Source organism: Perca fluviatilis, chromosome 5, assembly GCF_010015445.1.
Source record: "Perca fluviatilis chromosome 5, GENO_Pfluv_1.0, whole genome shotgun sequence".
Lineage (NCBI taxonomy): Eukaryota > Metazoa > Chordata > Actinopteri > Perciformes > Percidae > Perca > Perca fluviatilis.
This window is the reverse complement of record NC_053116.1, coordinates 21,877,074-21,883,073: the sequence shown is the minus strand read 5'-3', so window position 1 is coordinate 21,883,073 and position 6,000 is coordinate 21,877,074. Positions and strand designations below refer to the sequence as shown.

Below are 6,000 nucleotides of genomic sequence, written 5' to 3'. Positions count from 1 at the left end.
CTCTCGCTCTACACTCCCATCTTCCTCCTCATATTTCATTCCATCTCTCCCGCCAGTCTGCCAGCTGACTCACCCACAGTCCAGTCGGGAGGAACGAAAATAAGCAAAGAGATTTTGCAAGGGCAAGGAAGAAGTCTCTCACAGATGAATGGTTTTGAGTGAAGGCCTGGCCAGTAGCTACTGTATGAGGGAGTGACAGCTGGGGTAAATGTCTCCTCTCAGAGAATTCAGAGGTCAGCGAGGTGGGTTTACTCTCCTGTTTGAGTATCTCTTTAACAAGAAACTATGGCTATGACGAAAGACAGGAGAGACATTATCTCTATTGATTGGTCTAAGTGAGTTATCCTACAAGCTGGACGCTAATTTTCCTCTATCTTGCCTTATAAATACTACAGTGTTGGTTTATGTTTAAATTGCTTGGTCTGAACAGAGGCTTTGGAGATGAAATGACTCAGACAGTGGTTCCGAATCCCATTGACCATTAGGCCTAATAACTTCCTGTAGATAAAGTACAATCCAGTAATAGCATGGTAAAATCACCTTTATGTTATGTTGCCTTAGTTAGTTAGTTAGTTAGTTAGTTAGCTGAGTGTTCCCACAATACACCAAAAAGTACTGTTGCAGTGATAAAACCTTTTTCAGACATGAACATAGCTTCTTACATAACATTGCAAACAAAAAACCACAAAACACCACAAAAGTTTCCTTCCAAAAACTCAGTTTGGGTTTGTTTTATAAGCATTCACACAAAAGAGCTCATCAGAAATCAAAAACATTCTACCAAAAAATGTTGTCCTTTATCATCATATAACAATAAAACATGAGATGGATGGATTTTTTTCTTTTGCTTAAAATCTAGTTCTACTCACTTAATCAACTAGTTCGCCTGCCTTCCTTATATTAAAAAACACCTTTCTTTTCATTCCTGACTCTTCAGGGTTTGCCTTAAAATGTTACAAAACTTGAACTAACTTCTTTATTGTGTTCAAAATCACAATGTATGTGATTCCAGATTGTTATGTCCACCCCATGTTCTTCTCCAATCTTATATCCAATTCTTGTCTCGTGGCATTCATCCAGCCACGGTTTTGACCCTGAACTCCCAGCCTTTCTTCAGCCATCCAGCCACTCATGAGGATTATGGCAGAGGTTCTCACCTATCTAAACTGGCGTCATCAATCATTATTCCCATGCTGTCTTCTCCCGTGGAAGCTTTTGTCTTTGTGCCTGGCATATCCTCGGGCACCAGTGGCAGATGGTGGCAACTCTTAGGTTGGAAAGGCACAAAGAAAAACTACAGCAGCTCAGTGGGAATAGTGTTTTCTGACTGGACATGGTGCTGCCCCAATTACCTGAACTATTGCGAGTACTTTATTTTTAGGAACAAGTTTGGAATGAGTGTGTATGTGTGTCCTTATGTCGGTTTGTTTCTCGCCTCAACCTTTTTCTTTCTTTCTCTTCTCTTGTTTCAGGCACAGATCAAAACTCATTTGTATTTCAGTGTTTGTGTATTTCTTGGAGGGGTCAGCTTTGCCAAATCTCAAACAGAGTGAGTATAATTTAACTGAAGTCTAGTACAATTTGAAAATCAGATTGTTCAAATTGCTCTACACAAAATGACATAAAAAATTCAATAAGATGATTAAAATAAAAATGAATAATTTGATATATTCTTGCAAGACTAAGACTCTACAGCCATGCTAGCGGCTCTGTGAGGCTGTACTTAGGCACAGTGGTGATGACTTCTATTCTCGACATGCTAACATTCAATTACATTTTATTTAGAGTGTCACATCATAACAGAAGTAATCTCAGGACACAGATACAGGATACAGCTGGAGTATTTCTAGACCACACTCTACAATTTGTAGAAACCCAACAATCCCCCCCAAGAGCATGCTTTTGGTGCTAACATGCTCGTAATGGCAATGCTAATGTTGTGGATGTCTCTATCTACGACTTACTTAATGAATTATTCAAGGAGACCAAGATGGGGATATAATTAAGGACCTTTATTTAAAACAAAAGCTCCTGAGTTTACTCTGCAGAATATGACTGAAGACATTCTAATAGCACGCAGTACTTTATACATTAGGTACAGTACGACATCTGATCTCATCTGGCCACACTCCTCTTGTGGACTGTAGTAAACTTTCTCTCCTCTTATTGGACCTGCACGTCCTGTTTTTGGAACCCAGCTGAACATTCCAGAATTATGAAATCAGTTCTTTCCTGAACAACAAGTCATTCTCCAACAAAACCTAGGGTAAACCTTAGGAGAAATAACCTTAATACGTTAAACGTTATAAACTATAATAATACTTTTGTAGCCTGTATAAAAAACATTTTCCAATGGAGAATATGCTGTTTTTTGATGATAATCTAAATCTTGCAAGTTTACACAAACCTTTACACATATACAATTAAAAATTACATAAATTACATAGTTCATAATAACAAAGGTGATGCAACACCTAGAGGTTCAATGTCTGAATTTCAACAAGTCATTCTCCTACACTAACATGCTGATGATTAGCAGGTATAATGTTGACCTTTTTCACCATCTTACTGTAGCTTGTTAGTATGCTAACATTAGCTTATTAGCACTAAAGACAAAGTACGGCTGAGTTGGGTGGGAGCGTCATTAGGTCATGCAGGTATTTTGGTCAATAAGCAAAGTATCGGAAAACTAAAATGATGACCTGATGACGGTGCTAGGTGAAAAATCAGAGGCTCACCAAAGTTAATTGATCCTGAGGGGAAGTGTCAACCTCACGGTGGCACTATAGGAAAAGTCAGGGGGTCATCAAAGTCAGTAGGATTTATCACCAAATTTAATTGATCCTGACAGGCCGACATTGCCATCCAGAGAGCCACAGCACTAGTGTGGCTAATAAAATAACAAAAAACATAGTGAACAGAAAGACAGAATAAAAGCAATCATGTAGTCACAACAGCACCTGTGTAAACTGAAAAGCACTACAGTTAGGATTTATTGTGTTTGCAATGTTTGTATCAACTTAACTTAGTAGTTAAATATGGTACAAATATAATTTATTTGCTTTATATGAATGTTTTTGTGCATGGTCTAAGTAAAGACAAGTAAAAAAAGAGTAATCTTAAGACACTATTTGAAATATATGTCAAAGTCCTCATAACAGAGAGCGGTAAACTGTTCAACAGTCTGCAGGCAGCAGTGGGAAAAGATTATTTTAACTCAGAGCGTGGAATTGAAAAGAGTAATTGTTATACGATCTAAAGGGTTTTGGAGGTTGAATAGAGAGGTTTAAAATATAAACTGGTGCCTGTCCATGCATTGCTTTAAAAGCAAGTAGAAGAAGATTTACTTTTGTATTTTATATGAGCTGGAGGGGAAATAAGGCCAACTGACTGGCACATAAATTCACAGTAATCAAGATGCAAAGAGGTACAAGCATGTAAACCAAAACCACTGTAGATCTCTATCATCGTGCAGGCTGGATCACAGTCACTTGATGACATTTATCTTGTCAGAACAGCCAGTCAAACCCCAGGATTGCACAGCCATTTATTACCCTGAAATCATGCATCTCGTCGACCCAGCCTCCAGACTCGGATAAGAGACGGCAGTAATTCCTGACATATTTTTATTCACCATCGTTACGTAACATTCATCCCAGTCATGCCTTTGATTACATTATAATGAACTGAAGCCCAGTCAATGTCTTAGTGGCAGAATGAATTAAAAGAGCTTATGGAAGTTGAGCCCAGTGGAGCATAGAGATTACCAACACAAAACCTCCTACAGTCATTATTTCACCTTTTCTGTTAGCTCCAGGATTGGTGCATGAGGGGAAGGGAGATGAAGTGCTGGATGGCCATAGGCTATGTGCTCTATGCTGATGTACAGTATGTATTGTTATGCTTGACACTGCATGGCTGAATATAAGAGCAAAAATTCTAAGAGCAGGACCTACAGTACTAATTCAGACTGTTTACAGGGAGGAAGAAGAGGACAGAGGGAATAGATAGAGGACAGAAAAGAGGAGGGGAGGGGGGTACAATAAAGGAATAGTCAGAATAGACAGAGTGAGGTGACGAGAGAGTGAGGGAGGGAACAGAGAAGGAGGGATGGAGGCAGGCAAAGAAGAAGGGTGATGTCACCTCTAACAGGCAGCCAATGAGAGTCAGGGAGGGAGAGAGAGCGGCCGAATGAGGGTGTGTTTTTCTATCACTGCAGCATTAGCAGAGAGGAGAGTGGCACAATCAATTTCATAGAGAAGAGGAAGAAAAGGCACAAGTAGATAAGGAAAAGAGGGGAAAAACAGACGCAAGGAGTTGCCAGAGGAAAGGAACATCTCTGAGAAGGTAAGAGGATATTTTTGTGATGAGACAAACAGTTTGTCATTAAACAGAATGAGAGCAGGGGAGAAAGCTGCTGAACCGATTCATTAGGCTGTTAGGTGGAGGTGGCTTTTTATGAAATCGCACCTTTTCCTCATCTACCACTGACTGTAAAAGATGACAGTCTGGTTCATGTAAATCACTTTAAAAGCTCTATTTTTTTTAAACGTCTCCTCTTTTTAGAATTTGTCCTATTCCCATCAGTTGTGTTGATGTTTAGGAAAACTATGAAATTACAGCTATTTCAACACACTTAGTTTGAAAAATAATAATTAGACGAATTTCAAAACACATCTTTATATCAGTGATTGTGGAGGTTGTAATGAATTATACTACACTGTAACACTGCATTACTTTGAACCGTAAAAAGACATTTTGAGTATTGAAGCCAGGTGTCACGGATAACCTGTTGGTGCAGAATATTTTTAGGGAAGGTTTTTTCTTTTGATTTTGTGTATAATCTCGGCGCTTGAACATTCAGTACATTGCATGCAACAGGGTCTCCTCTGACATTAATATTGAATATACAGCAGTGGTGTGTGCCATTGAATCCGCCTGACTGAACACTTAATTGGCCTGATTACAGATCATTTTACAATGTGTTATTATTTTATGTCTAAAGTTTGTATTTGTATTTATAGAAAACAATGTAATTTTGTGATCTTTAGTTTGTTTTTTAATAACTACAGTGTATTGAACTGCACTTTAAATCTGTTGCCATATATATATATATATATATATATATATATATATATATATATATATATATATATATATATTTATTGTAAAAATTTACAGACAGCCCTTCTTTAGAATTTCCTACCAAATGTGAAAATATATAATATAAATACACTTTAAATCTGCTCCATTGCAATTCATATTGCATTGTGCATTTTTCTGCAAACTGTTTGTAATTTCTCAGGCAAATGATATGCTTTGCCTCTCCTTCTGCCTTGCTACTTTAATATGAATATTCGTTTTCTCACCACATTCCCCTCCCCCAGCTAATAGCTGAGTGGCTTAATGTTAAGTACTGCCCATGATTGCAATGTGCTGCTACGATTTTCATTGATGTGGATGAAACTCCGCTGGATGGTGAACAGCACAGCGGAGTAGACTACAACAATTTTCTAGTCTACCAGTCTTATCTTCTGCAGCTGCAGTAAGGCTTTTCTGCCAGGGCTGGCTAACCTGAAACTACAGACCTTGGAGGGAAAGAAAGACCAGGAATCTAAAAAAAAAAACTGGAAGAGGGAAAGAAAAAAAGAGATTCAGATATCAACAGGAGACAGAGAGTGAAAGAGATATTTATACGGAAGGAGATATCAGGGGAAGTGAAAATAAGGGTGGGGCAGGACTCGCAGCAGACTATGTGGAGGTGTGCCAATGAAAAGGAGGCACTCACCTGGCTGTATGCCAAACAGCTGCCTGCTGTCACCCTCTGCGGCCTGCTACACATCTGTTCTACCCAATGGCACACAATAGACAATGTTTCACCAGTTGTGTTAATGGTGTAGAAAACTATTGCCAGAAGCAGCTGCTAAGGCTGTGAGCTTGTTTCATTTCTAGGTTTTTGCATGCATGTCTGTGTTTTGTGGGTAAGTGTATCTTTGTGCA

General features: G+C 38.7%; 1 protein-coding gene across 3 annotated transcripts in view; it reads left to right on the top strand.

The window, feature by feature from the left end:
- Nucleotides 1-4,193: 4,193 nt before the first annotated feature.
- The window catches only part of l1cama (L1 cell adhesion molecule, paralog a), a 49,952-nt gene continuing 48,145 nt past the window's right edge, over nucleotides 4,194-6,000 (top strand). For all 3 annotated transcript variants that reach the window (XM_039801661.1, XM_039801660.1, XM_039801657.1), the window contains exon 1: nucleotides 4,194-4,347. The gene's annotated coding sequence lies outside the window, so the exon portion shown is untranslated. The remainder of the gene's footprint in view (nucleotides 4,348-6,000) is intronic.